This window comes from Solea solea, chromosome 20 (genome assembly GCF_958295425.1).
Source record: "Solea solea chromosome 20, fSolSol10.1, whole genome shotgun sequence".
Classification (NCBI taxonomy): domain Eukaryota; kingdom Metazoa; phylum Chordata; class Actinopteri; order Pleuronectiformes; family Soleidae; genus Solea; species Solea solea.
In genome coordinates this window covers 8,296,686-8,312,899 of record NC_081153.1, presented here as the reverse complement: position 1 = coordinate 8,312,899, position 16,214 = coordinate 8,296,686, and the positions used below count along the sequence as shown (strand labels likewise).

The 16,214-nt window shown below is 43.1% G+C and overlaps 1 long non-coding RNA gene and 3 other non-coding genes across 4 annotated transcripts in view; all 4 read left to right on the top strand.

Annotated features, from left to right (window-relative positions):
- LOC131447055 (uncharacterized) overlaps window positions 1-8,664 on the top strand; it is a 31,343-nt gene extending 22,679 nt beyond the window's left edge. The window contains exon 4 of the long non-coding RNA XR_009233989.1: window positions 8,473-8,664. This is a non-coding gene — a long non-coding RNA (uncharacterized LOC131447055). The remainder of the gene's footprint in view (window positions 1-8,472) is intronic.
- LOC131447982 (U6 spliceosomal RNA) lies at window positions 1,608-1,713 on the top strand. Its single transcript, XR_009234113.1, has one exon. It is a non-coding gene; the product is annotated as a U6 spliceosomal RNA (small nuclear RNA).
- On the top strand, window positions 3,837-3,942 carry LOC131447981 (U6 spliceosomal RNA). The gene has a single exon (XR_009234112.1). It is a non-coding gene; the product is annotated as a U6 spliceosomal RNA (small nuclear RNA).
- LOC131448023 (U6 spliceosomal RNA) lies at window positions 6,065-6,170 on the top strand. Its single transcript, XR_009234152.1, has one exon. It is a non-coding gene; the product is annotated as a U6 spliceosomal RNA (small nuclear RNA).
- Window positions 8,665-16,214: the final 7,550 nt, after the last annotated feature.

Genomic DNA, 16,214 nt, shown 5'->3' with positions numbered 1-16,214 from the left:
TATAGACGTGTTCAGGGCCGGACTATCATCAATCCTAGCAAGTTTGGTTCGGATTGGACCAGGATTGGCAAAGTTGTAACAGTTTGTTTTTTTTGTATTTTCTGCCACCACCAGGAGGCGCTGTTGTAAATATTTACCGTTTTCAGCAACGACCCATCATCAATCCTAGCAAGTTTGGTGGAGATTAGACCTTCCATCGTGAAGTTAAAAGAACTTGGCTTTCTTTTGTGAAAAATATGAATTATCGCCAACTTTGGCGCACCCTATCTCGAACACCATGCGAGATTTAAAAAAAACGTTTGAAAACTTAAGCTCCTCAACTTGTTCACAGTGACCTCACCAAGTTTGAGGGTGATCTCACAAAAGCTCTACGAGTCTATTCAAATATCAGACGCCATATTGTCTGCCGTCACCGGGGGGGGGCGCGCTGTTTTTGGAAGTGAATATTTTCATATAGACGTCTTCAGGGCCGGACTATCATCAATCCTAGCAAGTTTGGTTCAGATCGGACCAGGATTCGCAAAGTTGTAGCATTTTGTTTTTTTGTCGCAATAATCCGACTTTGCAGCATTACCATGGCAACATCATATAACAATATGCCATCATGTTGAGCGTGCATCATCTACCTTGTGTTTGGAGTGTTTTTTCCAAATTTTGAGTTGGATACGATAATCTCTGTAAAGGTTATCCCCAACAAAGCGAGAGTGACTTTTGAGGGGTCATCTGAACTTTTCAACCCCAAACACAAAACGACTCGGCTGACTCAAAACGGAATTCCCTTTCAGAGTCTCCCCGCTGCTGTTTGTTCCCATGTTGTGTTTACTTGACACTATTTGCAGCCTCTCCTAAAGCCATACACGGTGCCAACATGTGCGGTGCCAACATGTGCGGTGCAAACGCTGCGCAAAGAAGGGGGGGGGGAAATTGCATGGACACATATATCTAATTTTGGATTCAATTTGTTAATACGTGTCCATTTGTAATAAGACGTCTTGCAATCATTGAAAGAAGTACGACTCGCCGTTCCAGTTCCAGTCCAGACGCAAAAGACCACATTATGTCAAACTCCGCCTACTCACAAGCATGGCCAAGCGGTCCGACACTGACGCTCTGTGGAAATTTCGTGGTACTGCACATTCATATAATCAAACACACAAGAGGACAAAAAAGGCTGTGCTCAAACCCATGAGCAGATATTTCACAAGGAAGGGAACGGTAGTGATGTTTGCTAAAGCTCAATAGACGTGGAAAATTTGTTTGTTGAGTTTGTTGGTTCTTTTTTCTCCGGTATGCAGTTTACCAGACTCTAATTTGCATATTACCCATCAGCCCCAGGGAGCTTGCAAAACAACAAACCCGTAAAATATACAAGGAAAAACCTGTCAAATGTACAAGGAAAAACCTGTAAAATGTACAAGGAAAACCGGTAAAAATAAGTCTTATACAGACATAGTTTGTATTGAAATGCTTATAAACACTAGGCCACTGTTTTAGAGCTTCATAAGAACAAAATGAACGGTTATAACGTCCATAGACCTGCCACCGTGGCTAAACTACATAGTAAACCTCAAGCCCTATATATCTCTCACAGAGAATCTCTTGTGAACGTGTTACTTCGGTAACACATATACTAAAATTGGAACGATACAGAGAAGATTAGCATGGCCCCTGCGCAAGGATGACACGCAAATTCGTGAAGCGTTCCTCATTTTGCATCGAGGCAAAATTGTTATTATTGTTTTTAAAAAGTGTCACATAGGAGGTTTTGTGCAGATCGGACAACGTATGGCAAAGTTAGAGGGCACTTCCTGTTTAAAATGGCCGACTTCCAGTTTGGTCAAAGGCGTGTCCGTAAACGTGTTCAGGGAAGGTCCCTTAACTCCCATTTGAAGTTTCGTGCAGATCGGACAACGTATGGCAAAGTTAGAGGGCACTTCCTGTTTAAAATGGCCGACTTCCTGTTCGGTCGGCGGCGTCTCCGTACACGTGTTCAGGGAAGGTCTCGTAACTCACATATCTAGTTTTGTGTCAATCGGACAATGTTAGATTTGACTTCCTGTTTCGGGCGTTCCACTTCCTGTAGGTAGGTGACCTTATACAGACATGTTCAGGACGGGTCTGGGGTCCCACATACCAAGTTTTAGTTGGATACAACAATCCCTGTTAGAGCAGAATCAAAAACTATAAAGGTAATTCTGTCTGCTGTCACCAGGGGCGCTTTATTTGAAAATGAATATTTTCATATAGACGTGTTCAGGGCCGGACTATCATCAATCCTAGCAAGTTTGGTTCGGATTGGACCAGGATTGGCAAAGTTGTAACAGTTTGTTTTTTTAGTATTTTCTGCCACCACCAGGAGGCGCTGTTGTAAATATTTACCGTTTTCAGCAACGACCCATCATCAATCCTAGCAAGTTTGGTGGAGATTAGACCTTCCATCGTGAAGTTAAAAGAACTTGGCTTTCTTTTGTGAAAAATATGAATTATCGCCAACTTTGGCGCCCCCTATCTCGAACACCATGCGAGATTTAAAAAAAACGTTTGATAACTTAAGCTCCTCAACTTGTTCACAGTGACCTCACCAAGTTTGAGGGTGATCTCACAAAAGCTCTACGAGTCTATTCAAATATCAGACGCCATATTGTCTGCCGTCACCGGGGGGGGGGGGGGCGCTGTTTTTGGAAGTGAATATTTTCATATAGACGTCTTCAGGGCCGGACTATCATCAATCCTAGCAAGTTTGGTTCAGATCGGACCAGGATTCGCAAAGTTGTAGCATTTTGTTTTTTTGTCGCAATAATCCGACTTTGCAGCATTACCATGGCAACATCATATAACAATATGCCATCATGTTGAGCGTGCATCATCTACTTTGTGTTTGGAGTGTTTTTTCCAAATTTTGAGTTGGATACGATAATCTCTGTAAAGGTTATCCCCAACAAAGCGAGAGTGACTTTTGAGGGGTCATCTGAACTTTTCAACCCCAAACACAAAACGACTCGGCTGACTCAAAACGGAATTCCCTTTCAGAGTCTCCCCGCTGCTGTTTGTTCCCATGTTGTGTTTACTTGACACTATTTGCAGCCTCTCCTAAAGCCATACACGGTGCCAACATGTGCGGTGCAAACGCTGCGCAAAGAAGGGGGGGGGAAATTGCATGGACACATATATCTAATTTTGGATTCAATTTGTTAATACGTGTCCATTTGTAATAAGACGTCTTGCAATCATTGAAAGAAGTACGACTCGCCGTTCCAGTTCCAGTCCAGACGCAAAAGACCACATTATGTCAAACTCCGACTACTCACAAGCATGGCCAAGCGGTCCGACACTGACGCTCTGTGGAAATTTCGTGGTACTGCACATTCATATAATCAAACACACAAGAGGACAAAAAAGGCTGTGCTCAAACCCATGAGCAGATATTTCACAAGGAAGGGAACGGTAGTGATGTTTGCTAAAGCTCAATAGACGTGGAAAATTTGTTTGTTGAGTTTGTTGGTTCTTTTTTCTCCGGTATGCAGTTTACCAGACTCTAATTTGCATATTACCCATCAGCCCCAGGGAGCTTGCAAAACAACAAACCCGTAAAATATACAAGGAAAAACCTGTCAAATGTACAAGGAAAAACCTGTCAAATGTACAAGGAAAACCGGTAAAAATAAGTCTTATACAGACATAGTTTGTATTGAAATGCTTATAAACACTAGGCCACTGTTTTAGAGCTTCATAAGAACAAAATGAACGGTTATAACGTCCATAGACCTGCCACCGTGGCTAAACTACATAGTAAACCTCAAGCCCTATATATCTCTCACAGAGAATCTCTTGTGAACGTGTTACTTCGGTAACACATATACTAAAATTGGAACGATACAGAGAAGATTAGCATGGCCCCTGCGCAAGGATGACACGCAAATTCGTGAAGCGTTCCTCATTTTGCATCGAGGCAAAATTGTTATTATTGTTTTTAAAAAGTGTCACATAGGAGGTTTTGTGCAGATCGGACAACGTATGGCAAAGTTAGAGGGCACTTCCTGTTTAAAATGGCCGACTTCCAGTTTGGTCAAAGGCGTGTCCGTAAACGTGTTCAGGGAAGGTCCCTTAACTCCCATTTGAAGTTTCGTGCAGATCGGACAACGTATGGCAAAGTTAGAGGGCACTTCCTGTTTAAAATGGCCGACTTCCTGTTCGGTCGGCGGCGTCTCCGTACACGTGTTCAGGGAAGGTCTCGTAACTCACATATCTAGTTTTGTGTCAATCGGACAATGTTAGATTTGACTTCCTGTTTCGGGCGTTCCACTTCCTGTAGGTAGGTGACCTTATACAGACATGTTCAGGACGGGTCTGGGGTCCCACATACCAAGTTTTAGTTGGATACAACAATCCCTGTTAGAGCAGAATCAAAAACTATAAAGGTAATTCTGTCTGCTGTCACCAGGGGCGCTTTATTTGAAAATGAATATTTTCATATAGACGTGTTCAGGGCCGGACTATCATCAATCCTAGCAAGTTTGGTTCGGATTGGACCAGGATTGGCAAAGTTGTAACAGTTTGTTTTTTTAGTATTTTCTGCCACCACCAGGAGGCGCTGTTGTAAATATTTACCGTTTTCAGCAACGACCCATCATCAATCCTAGCAAGTTTGGTGGAGATTAGACCTTCCATCGTGAAGTTAAAAGAACTTGGCTTTCTTTTGTGAAAAATATGAATTATCGCCAACTTTGGCGCCCCCTATCTCGAACACCATGCGAGATTTAAAAAAAACGTTTGATAACTTAAGCTCCTCAACTTGTTCACAGTGACCTCACCAAGTTTGAGGGTGATCTCACAAAAGCTCTACGAGTCTATTCAAATATCAGACGCCATATTGTCTGCCGTCACCGGGGGGGGGGGGGGCGCTGTTTTTGGAAGTGAATATTTTCATATAGACGTCTTCAGGGCCGGACTATCATCAATCCTAGCAAGTTTGGTTCAGATCGGACCAGGATTCGCAAAGTTGTAGCATTTTGTTTTTTTGTCGCAATAATCCGACTTTGCAGCATTACCATGGCAACATCATATAACAATATGCCATCATGTTGAGCGTGCATCATCTACCTTGTGTTTGGAGTGTTTTTTCCAAATTTTGAGTTGGATACGATAATCTCTGTAAAGGTTATCCCCAACAAAGCGAGAGTGACTTTTGAGGGGTCATCTGAACTTTTCAACCCCAAACACAAAACGACTCGGCTGACTCAAAACGGAATTCCCTTTCAGAGTCTCCCCGCTGCTGTTTGTTCCCATGTTGTGTTTACTTGACACTATTTGCAGCCTCTCCTAAAGCCATACACGGTGCCAACATGTGCGGTGCAAACGCTGCGCAAAGAAGGGGGGGGGAAATTGCATGGACACATATATCTAATTTTGGATTCAATTTGTTAATACGTGTCCATTTGTAATAAGACGTCTTGCAATCATTGAAAGAAGTACGACTCGCCGTTCCAGTTCCAGTCCAGACGCAAAAGACCACATTATGTCAAACTCCGCCTACTCACAAGCATGGCCAAACGGTCCGACACTGACGCTCTGTGGAAATTTCGTGGTACTGCACATTCATATAATCAAACACACAAGAGGACAAAAAAGGCTGTGCTCAAACCCATGAGCAGATATTTCACAAGGAAGGGAACGGTAGTGATGTTTGCTAAAGCTCAATAGACGTGGAAAATTTGTTTGTTGAGTTTGTTGGTTCTTTTTTCTCCGGTATGCAGTTACCAGACTCTAATTTGCATATTACCCATCAGCCCCAGGGAGCTTGCAAAACAACAAACCCGTAAAATATACAAGGAAAAACCTGTCAAATGTACAAGGAAAAACCTGTAAAATGTACAAGGAAAGCCGGTAAAAATAAGTCTTATACAGACATAGTTTGTATTGAAATGCTTATAAACACTAGGCCACTGTTTTAGAGCTTCATAAGAACAAAATGAACGGTTATAACGTCCATAGACCTGCCACCGTGGCTAAACTACATAGTAAACCTCAAGCCCTATATATGTCTCACAGAGAATCTCTTGTGAACGTGTTACTTCGGTAACACATATACTAAAATTGGAACGATACAGAGAAGATTAGCATGGCCCCTGCGCAAGGATGACACGCAAATTCGTGAAGCGTTCCTCATTTTGCATCGAGGCAAAATTGTTATTATTGTTTTTAAAAAGTGTCACATAGGAGGTTTTGTGCAGATCGGACAACGTATGGCAAAGTTAGAGGGCACTTCCTGTTTAAAATGGCCGACTTCCAGTTTGGTCAAAGGCGTGTCCGTAAACGTGTTCAGGGAAGGTCCCTTAACTCCCATTTGAAGTTTCGTGCAGATCGGACAACGTATGGCAAAGTTAGAGGGCACTTCCTGTTTAAAATGGCCGACTTCCTGTTCGGTCGGCGGCGTCTCCGTACACGTGTTCAGGGAAGGTCTCGTAACTCACATATCTAGTTTTGTGTCAATCGGACAATGTTAGATTTGACTTCCTGTTTCGGGCGTTCCACTTCCTGTAGGTAGGTGACCTTATACAGACATGTTCAGGACGGGTCTGGGGTCCCACATACCAAGTTTTAGTTGGATACAACAATCCCTGTTAGAGCAGAATCAAAAACTATAAAGGTAATTCTGTCTGCTGTCACCAGGGGCGCTTTATTTGAAAATGAATATTTTCATATAGACGTGTTCAGGGCCGGACTATCATCAATCCTAGCAAGTTTGGTTCGGATTGGACCAGGATTGGCAAAGTTGTAACAGTTTGTTTTTTTAGTATTTTCTGCCACCACCAGGAGGCGCTGTTGTAAATATTTACCGTTTTCAGCAACGACCCATCATCAATCCTAGCAAGTTTGGTGGAGATTAGACCTTCCATCGTGAAGTTAAAAGAACTTGGCTTTCTTTTGTGAAAAATATGAATTATCGCCAACTTTGGCGCCCCCTATCTCGAACACCATGCGAGATTTAAAAAAAACGTTTGATAACTTAAGCTCCTCAACTTGTTCACAGTGACCTCACCAAGTTTGAGGGTGATCTCACAAAAGCTCTACGAGTCTATTCAAATATCAGACGCCATATTGTCTGCCGTCACCGGGGGGGGGGCGCTGTTTTTGGAAGTGAATATTTTCATATAGACGTCTTCAGGGCCGGACTATCATCAATCCTAGCAAGTTTGGTTCAGATCGGACCAGGATTCGCAAAGTTGTAGCATTTTGTTTTTTTGTCGCAATAATCCGACTTTGCAGCATTACCATGGCAACATCATATAACAATATGCCATCATGTTGAGCGTGCATCATCTACCTTGTGTTTGGAGTGTTTTTTCCAAATTTTGAGTTGGATACGATAATCTCTGTAAAGGTTATCCCCAACAAAGCGAGAGTGACTTTTGAGGGGTCATCTGAACTTTTCAACCCCAAACACAAAACGACTCGGCTGACTCAAAACGGAATTCCCTTTCAGAGTCTCCCCGCTGCTGTTTGTTCCCATGTTGTGTTTACTTGACACTATTTGCAGCCTCTCCTAAAGCCATACACGGTGCCAACATGTGCGGTGCAAACGCTGCGCAAAGAAGGGGGGGGGGAAATTGCATGGACACATATATCTAATTTTGGATTCAATTTGTTAATACGTGTCCATTTGTAATAAGACGTCTTGCAATCATTGAAAGAAGTACGACTCGCCGTTCCAGTTCCAGTCCAGACGCAAAAGACCACATTATGTCAAACTCCGCCTACTCACAAGCATGGCCAAGCGGTCCGACACTGACGCTCTGTGGAAATTTCGTGGTACTGCACATTCATATAATCAAACACACAAGAGGACAAAAAAGGCTGTGCTCAAACCCATGAGCAGATATTTCACAAGGAAGGGAACGGTAGTGATGTTTGCTAAAGCTCAATAGACGTGGAAAATTTGTTTGTTGAGTTTGTTGGTTCTTTTTTCTCCGGTATGCAGTTTACCAGACTCTAATTTGCATATTACCCATCAGCCCCAGGGAGCTTGCAAAACAACAAACCCGTAAAATATACAAGGAAAAACCTGTCAAATGTACAAGTAAAAACCGCGGCGCGAGCCGCGGGGCGGCTCCGTGGGCTCGCCGGCCCCGGGTCCCCGGCCGCGGACCGCCGGTGGCCCCGCCGCCGGTTCTGGCCGCACGCCGCGAAATTCGGAATAATTGTTCCGAATTGGCATTTTTTACGCCGCGCAGGACAGGCGGACAAACAACTCTATCCGGTGTTCGCGAGTTCGCGTCCCACCCGGCCGGCCATTATTTAGTAAGAATTATGAGACCACAATAAAACTGTAATGATGACACTAAGATAATAGATAGATTATTATTATTATTGTTATTATTATTATTTGTTGTTGTTGTTGTTGTTGTTGTTGTTTGGTGGTGGTGGTGTTATTAATACAATAATACTGACACCATTAATGCTTATGCCCTGCAGACTTGAAAATGGTGGGTGATCGGCCGCTCCTCCAGCTATTTCTTCTGAATATTTCTTCTGTTCCAATGTCAACTCCAATGTCGCGAGTTTGAATACAACCTCCCCAAGTGAACGCTTTAGAAAGCGCCAATGTGATTTCGTTCATGATGCAACAATGTGTGTGTGTGTGTGTGTGCGTGCGTGCAAGCAATAAAACTTTATAGACTTTATTTTTGGAAGCAAATACAAAACAAAGCAGAGCAATGTCACAAAAGACTTCCATTCCTCAAATTTTCTCACATTTTCACCCCTCCCACATTCCCACCCCATTCAAGGAGAGCAAAACTCTGTCCAACAATGAACAAACAATAGTATCATATCAATACAACATACAACAAATACACATGGAAAGAAAAAGAGAGAGAAAAAAAATAAATAAATAAATAAAAAATAATAATAATAAAAAATACAAATAATAATAAAAAAAAAAAAAAAAAAAATCAATCAATAATTAAAAATAAATAAATAATAAAATAAATCTAAAAGGGAGGGGGGGGGCTCAGTCATCACAATCAGGCAGAGATGTCAAACATTCAATATGTTTTAAAAGAGGTCTCCAAGTCCTCTCAAATGAACTTAAAGATCCATTCAGGGAAAACCTAAGCCTTTCCAGTCTAATGGACAATAGCAGCTCTTTCACCCATCTACTGTGAGATGGAGGATGAGGGTGTTTCCAGGTGAGGAGTATAAGCCGCCTGGCCAACAGGGTAGTAAATTTAAGAACAGTCTGCATAACTTTAGAGGAAATAGGATGCAAAGGGGCACCAAACAAGGCCAGGAGAGGATCAGGAGTAATAACAGTGTCATATGCCATGCTAAGAGTTCTGAAGATTTCACACCAGAATGTGGAAAGCCTAGGACAGAACCAAAACATATGTGAATGGTCAGCTGGAGATTGTTTGCACCTATTACAAGAGGCACTCACATTGGGGTAAATCCGAGATAACTTCAAATTAGTGTAGTGAACTTTGTGTACAACTTTACACTGTAGGAGGCCGTGTCTTGCACAAATCGAGGAGGAGTGAACTAATTGCAAAACCTTTTGCCAATAATCATCAGGCAGTGTGAATCCAAGCTCTTGTTCCCAGGAAGCCTTGGGACCAGGCGCTGGACTGTCAATAGTAGAACCAATAAGGCTGTAAATACTAGAAATTAACCGCCTACGATCAGGATGAAGAGATAATAAGGAGTCCACTAGCGTTTCCGGGGGACGACTAGGGAATGCCGGGTTCTGGTTCCGAATAAAATGTCTTATTTGAAAGAAACGGAATAGGTGTGAATTCGGTAAGTCAAATTTCTTTGAGAGCTCAGAAAAGGACATAAAAGTGTCTTGGTCGTAAAGGTCCTTAAATTTAGTTAACCCTTTGTTGAACCAGGTCTGAAAGGTTAAATCCGTACATGAGGGCAAAAATAGGTGGTTGTTTATAATAGGAGAGAGGTCTGAGGCCCTATGAAGGCCCAGGCCTTTTCTAATTTGAATCCAAATTCTAACAGAGTTCATTACCAATGGGTTTGAGGTAAAGTTGGAGGCAGTCAGAGGGAGTTGAGAACACAACAAGGAGTGAAGAGAGATTTTAGAGGACGAAAGTTCCATATCTACCCATGCTGGGCACCTCACATGATCTGTTGAGTCGTTAAACCAGTATAAAAGTTTATTAATATTACAGGACCAGTAATAGCGTAAGAAATTGGGCAGCGCCAAGCCACCAAGAGCCTTGGGGAGCTGTAGCACTGATTTTCTGATGCGAGGATGCTTTTTGCCCCAAATGAAGGAACTTATTGAATGATCAAGTGATCTAAAAAAAGCCTTCTTAATAAGGATAGGGATATGTGAAAAGAGGTATAGAAACTTGGGCAAAATAACCATTTTAACCAAATTAACTCGACCAACTAGGGATAACGGGAGACTAGACCATCTGTCAAAGTCCAGTTTACACCTCTCAAAAAGAGGAGAAAAATTTTTCGAGAAAAGCTGACTGATCGGATTAGTAATAAACACTCCCAAATATTTAAATCCATCCATAGCATACTTAAAGGGGAATAAAGGTTGGGGTATACTCTTCGCCAGAGGGTTCAGGGGGAAAAGTTCACTCTTATGGAGATTAAGTTTATAACCTGAATAGGATCCAAATTTATCAAAAATACTGAGAACCACAGGGAGAGAGGCAGCCGGATTGGACATATACAAAAGGAGATCATCAGCATAAAGTGATAACTTGTGAATCTTCCCAGCTCGGGTGATGCCCTCAAACCCACCCTCCTGACGCAGCCAGATAGCTAGAGGTTCAATAGCTAAAGCAAATAAGAGGGGGGAAAGGGGGCAGCCCTGTCTGGTTCCTCGATAAAGGGGAAATGGGGCAGATTGGAGTCCATTTGTGTGGACTGAAGCCACTGGGCTAGTATAAAGCAACTTAATCCAAGATATAAAATCAGAATCAAAACCAAATTTCTGCAAAACAAAAAAAAGAAATCTCCACTCCACCCTGTCGAAGGCCTTTTCAGCATCTAATGAGACTATCACCTCAGGAGTGTCCGAACCAGGGGAGCTAATAATATTTAAAAGCCTCCTAGTATTATGAAATGAGTGTCTCCCAAGCATGAATCCTGTTTGATCAATTGATATAATACTTGATAAGACCCGTTGAAGGCGTTGGGCCAAAATTTTTGACAGGATTTTAAGGTCAACATTCAAGAGGGAAATGGGCCTATAACTTCCGCAAAGAAGAGGGTCTTTATCACTCTTAAGCAGGAGAGAAATCGAGGCCTCCGACAGGGTTGGGGGCAGACGACCCTCAGTAAAGGACTCGTTGTACATTTTCCGAAGGGCTGGTGCAATGGCGGCTGAAAATAGTTTAAAAAACTCAACAGTGAACCCATCAGGGCCCGGAGTCTTACCGCTCTGAAGCGTCACAATTGCCTCCTGCACTTCCTTGATAGAGATTGGACTGCCCAGCTCCTTACACAAATCCTTGTCTACATTAGGAAAAACAATCCTATCCAATGGGTTTTCTCCGTCCCAAACATCCACGGGACATTGGGAGGAATAGAGGTCAGAGTAAAAAGAACGAAATGTCTTATTAATCTCAGTGGGGTCTGAAGTAACTTCACCAGACACAGATTTGATCTTAGGGATCAATCTAGATAGCGAAGCTGCACGCGCCTGATGTGCCAATAGCCTGCCCGCTTTGTCCCCTGTCTCAAAAAAGTGCTGTTTAGCCAAGAATAACTGCTTCTGAGTTTTACTCGTAGATAATATGTCAAATTTGGACTGAAGCTGAAGTCGTTCTATATAAAGAGCAGGGGTAGGGGCTGAAGCGTACAAATTGTCAACTCTAGAAACCTCCTTAGCAATTGCCTCCAACTCTAACTTTTCCATCTTCCTTAGTGATGAAACATACGAAATAATTTGCCCACGCATAAATGCCTTAAAAGCTTCCCATAAAGTGCGTCTTGGAATCTCCGCAGAATCATTGGTATCAAAGTACAAGGAGATCTGTGCATGAAGAAATTCTCTAAAAGCAGTCTGGGCTAACAAAGAGGAATTAAGTCTCCATTGTCTGGTGGGAGGGGCACGACCAGGAAAGCCAATATCAACAGATACGGGGGCATGATCCGAAATAACAATACTATGGTATTCGCATGAACGAACCACCGGTAAAAAATAATTATCCAATAGGAAAAAATCTATCCGAGAATATGAATGGTGGACATGCGAAAAAAAGGAAAAAGCTTTGTCCGAATGGGATTTAGCCCTCCATGGGTCAAACAAACCTAAACTGATTTTGTATGTATCAAGTACTTTGGCTGACTTGGACAGCACCTGAGCATTAGAAGAAGACCTGTCCAGGGAGGGGTCTTGAACCAGATTAAAATCACCGCCAATAATCAAATAGTGGTCATCAACCTTAGGAAGAAAGGAAAAGAAGCTTGTAATGAAATTACTGTCATCCCACGTAGGTGCATAAACACAAGCCATAACCACAGGCATGCCAGATAATTTACCAGAAATAATTACAAATCGACCATTAGTGTCCTCAATAAAATCTGATAATTCAAATGGAACACTCTTGCGTATTAGGATAGCTGCACCTCTTGCCCTCACTGGAAATTTAGAGTGAAACATCTCCCCTATCCAAGGCCGTTTGATAGAGTTAACCTCCGAAGAGCAGAGGTGAGTTTCTTGTAAAAAGAAAATATCACCCCCAAGTTGCTTTAAATGAGCCATTACTTTATTACGCTTAATGGGTTGGTTGGCACCTTTCAGATTCCAAGAAATAAAGCGAAGATTCTTACCCTGAGTCATCATATCTAAAAAGAGTCACAAGGAGCAATACCACTCCCAAACCTGACGTGATTCCTGAGCCAAAGGGGAAGGGAAGGAAAAAAAAAAATAATAATAATAATAATAATAAAAAATAAATAAATAAAAAAGGAAAGAAACAACACACACAAAACAAAACGACAAAGAGAAAAGACACAAACGAAACAAATTATCAAAGCATCCCTCCGCAATTCTCCCACCCCCCCTCCCCATACACAAACCGAACATATCCTCATCAATCCCAACAGGATAAAACTTTCTACTTCCTCAATCGCTTCTCGCTCAAGAGGTCAAACGGCTTAGCAATGCAATCTCATACACCACTCCAAACAACATCCGACTATGAAAAAGTGAACGTGAATAAACAAATAAATAGAAAAACAATTACAGCTTTCAAAGCTAGCCACGGTAAGCAGACCAACAGTAAGCATGTAAAAGTATTTAGCACAAATGAAGAAACAGCACACCCTACAATACTTTCATGCAGTGGGATATCTGGCACACACAAAAAAAAAAAAAATAAAATAAAAAAAAAAGGGCCAATATAAGTAAGAATCAAAAGTCAATAAGGTTCAAGGAAAAACACAAAGTCTAACTAAGCAATTCAAATCAGGGTCTCTTTGAAGCCAAAGTAACACGTTCAATGACATTAGAAGGATAGTGTTTACCTAACATCAGGCATCAAAAATGTAAAATTAGGGAATATGTTGCCAACAAAACAGGGCATAAAAAAAATAAATAAAAAGAAGTATAAGCATACCACCACTAAAGCATGACTAGAGTAAACACAGAACATGCGCTTACCCGTTTCCATGGATACCATGACGCCCATCGAAGGTAATCGCAATCACAAGTCCACAGTGTATGTACAGTAGAAGGGGCAAACTGCCTCATTCAAACAGGAAAGAAAAATCCCAGTATGAGGGCAGTTGAAAACGCCAATATGCGCTCTATAATTTGTCCATTATTCGCTCGCTGTAGAATGCGTGTGCGTCTTCCGGAGTTTCAAAAGTGAACGTATTATCTTCAAACGAAACTTGCAGGCGAGCAGGAAAGAGAAGCCTGAACTTCACTCCCTTCTGGTAGAGAGCTTGCTTGATTTTGTTGAACGCAGCACGTTTCTTTGCAGTGACAGGGCTGACATCAGGATACACTCGCAGCGTTGCTCCGCCGCACTTAAGCTCATGCTGTCTCGCCCAGCGAAGCACCTTCTCCCTCTCCTGAAAACGATGAAAGCAAATCACAAAAGCTCTGGGTTTACCTCCCGGTCCAGGTTTCTGGGCTAGGGAGCGATGTGCCCTCTCCAGATTCGGGGGGTTAGAGAAAACACCGGGACCAAGGTTTTCCATCAGCAGGGTAGATATGAACTCGATCGGGTCCCGACCTTTTTCACTGCCCTCAGGGATGTTTATTATACGGAGGTTGACTCTACGGGATCTGTTTTCAAGATCGTCGAGGCGGTCCTGGAGAGACTTATTTTGGGCCTGCAGAAACTTCACTGTTTTTTCGGTGCTTGTTATGCGCTCAAAGTTATCCCCCGCCAGAGATTCTGCAGCAACGAGGCGGCCGTTGAAGTGAGTCACAGTCTCGTGAAGTGCGTCAACCGAGGTCTGTAGCGGTTTAACAGACTCCTGAATTAATGTAGACAAGTCGCTCCGGAGAGAGGCTCGTTGCTTCTCCAATTCAGAAACCAGCTGGCTCATTGACAAAGTGACCGGGAGTTCTTCAACAAGTCCAGGTGAGTTGTGAGCCTCAGAGCTAGCACTCGCCATTTTAGCAAGTTTGCTAGCCACAGTAGCCGCACCACCCCGCGTAACTGGGCAACTTGGCGTGCTGCTCGTTTTAGATTTAGAACCACTCATTTCACGGCCCGGAGAAAGCTATAACTGCTATATCGTTGTCCAGCACAAATTTTCAAGTTGGGTGTGGCGTTTACAGGTATATATTAAAAGTTCAACCGAGAGACCTCTTTCGCGCGACCGTCGCCTACCTCATCACCACCGGAAGTCAGCAATAAAACTTTAGACCTTCATTTATTGTTGTTCATTCATTTATTAAATGTCACTACAATAACACCATTTATGCCTGCCGACTGAAGAAGAAAGCCAGCAGCAACATTGGTTTGACATTGACATTGTTTTGATATGTGTGAGGGAGGAAGCCATAGAACATTTCGTTAGTCTAATGGCAATAAAGAAAAACATGATGTACACATTGTTTTCCACTACACACATAATATTCACAACAGTTTGCTTTCTTTAGGTCTCTCATCTCAGCCAGCCACTGCTTCACACTTTTGCCGGAATAAAGGGCACAGAAATTTCTCCCCTCAAACCTGCTGTGCCCAAAGTCCTTTTGTGATGGCTGGAGGCACAGCTGGCAGCTGTGCACCTTGTGCTGCTTGTGCTTCCGTTTACGGGTAGGAGGAACAGGCACAGGCACAGGGGTAGGAGGCGCAGATGGGCCGGGGATGGAAGAGCTGGAGGAGACGGGACAACACTGGCGCTTCCTCCCCAAAGGCTCAGGAGGAGGAGGAGGAGGAGGACGACGACAACGACACTTGCGCTTCCTCCCCAAAGGCTCAGGAGGAGGAGGAGGAGGAGAAGAAGAAGGTCCAGCCTCGACCTGCCCCCCCTTGGCTGCTTTGTTCATCCTCCAGAGTGTCGTTCTGGGAACTGCCATGGTGTACACATCCGCGAGCCACTTACGAGCCGTGCGTCCCCCCGGGCCCTTCTCCAACTCGCAATAAATGTGTCCCTTGTACAAGGCATGCCCCGTGTCCAGGTTCATGGGCTGCTTGCCACAGTGCTCGCAGGGGGCTCCCGGCTCGCGTGTCGGCATCTCTTTCGCTTCCTCCAGCACCCTCTTGTCCCGCTGCATCCTCTTGTCCTGCTGCATCCTTCTCCGTTTGTAGAGGGTGACCAACTTCTTCTGGCTGCGCGCGGATGGATGACTCTTCTTCCCGGTGCCGGGGGATGCCATACACACGTATCAAAGGCATGTTTAGCTTTCTTACGCTACCCACAGAAGGCTCAGAAACTTTGAAAAAAAAAGAAAATTGGTGAAAAGAAAAGGAAAAAAAAAAGAAAATTGATGTTCACCAAACACGGAGTAAACGCCAAGTGCAAAGAGCAAAACAACAACAATTCTGACCACTAAAATGTTTTCCCTGTGGCCATAATCCTCTTCAATATGATCACGTCACGTATAACTTTCAAAACTTGGTCCAGAGAGCAAAGGGCAGGTACTATAGCACCACCTAGTGTCTATCTGTGCATGCCACTGCCCAAATGTATAGATTTTTTAACAAGTTTTGATTAGACCAATAGTGACATGTAGGCCTAAATAAAATTAAATGAGTTTAATACATTTTTGTGGTATA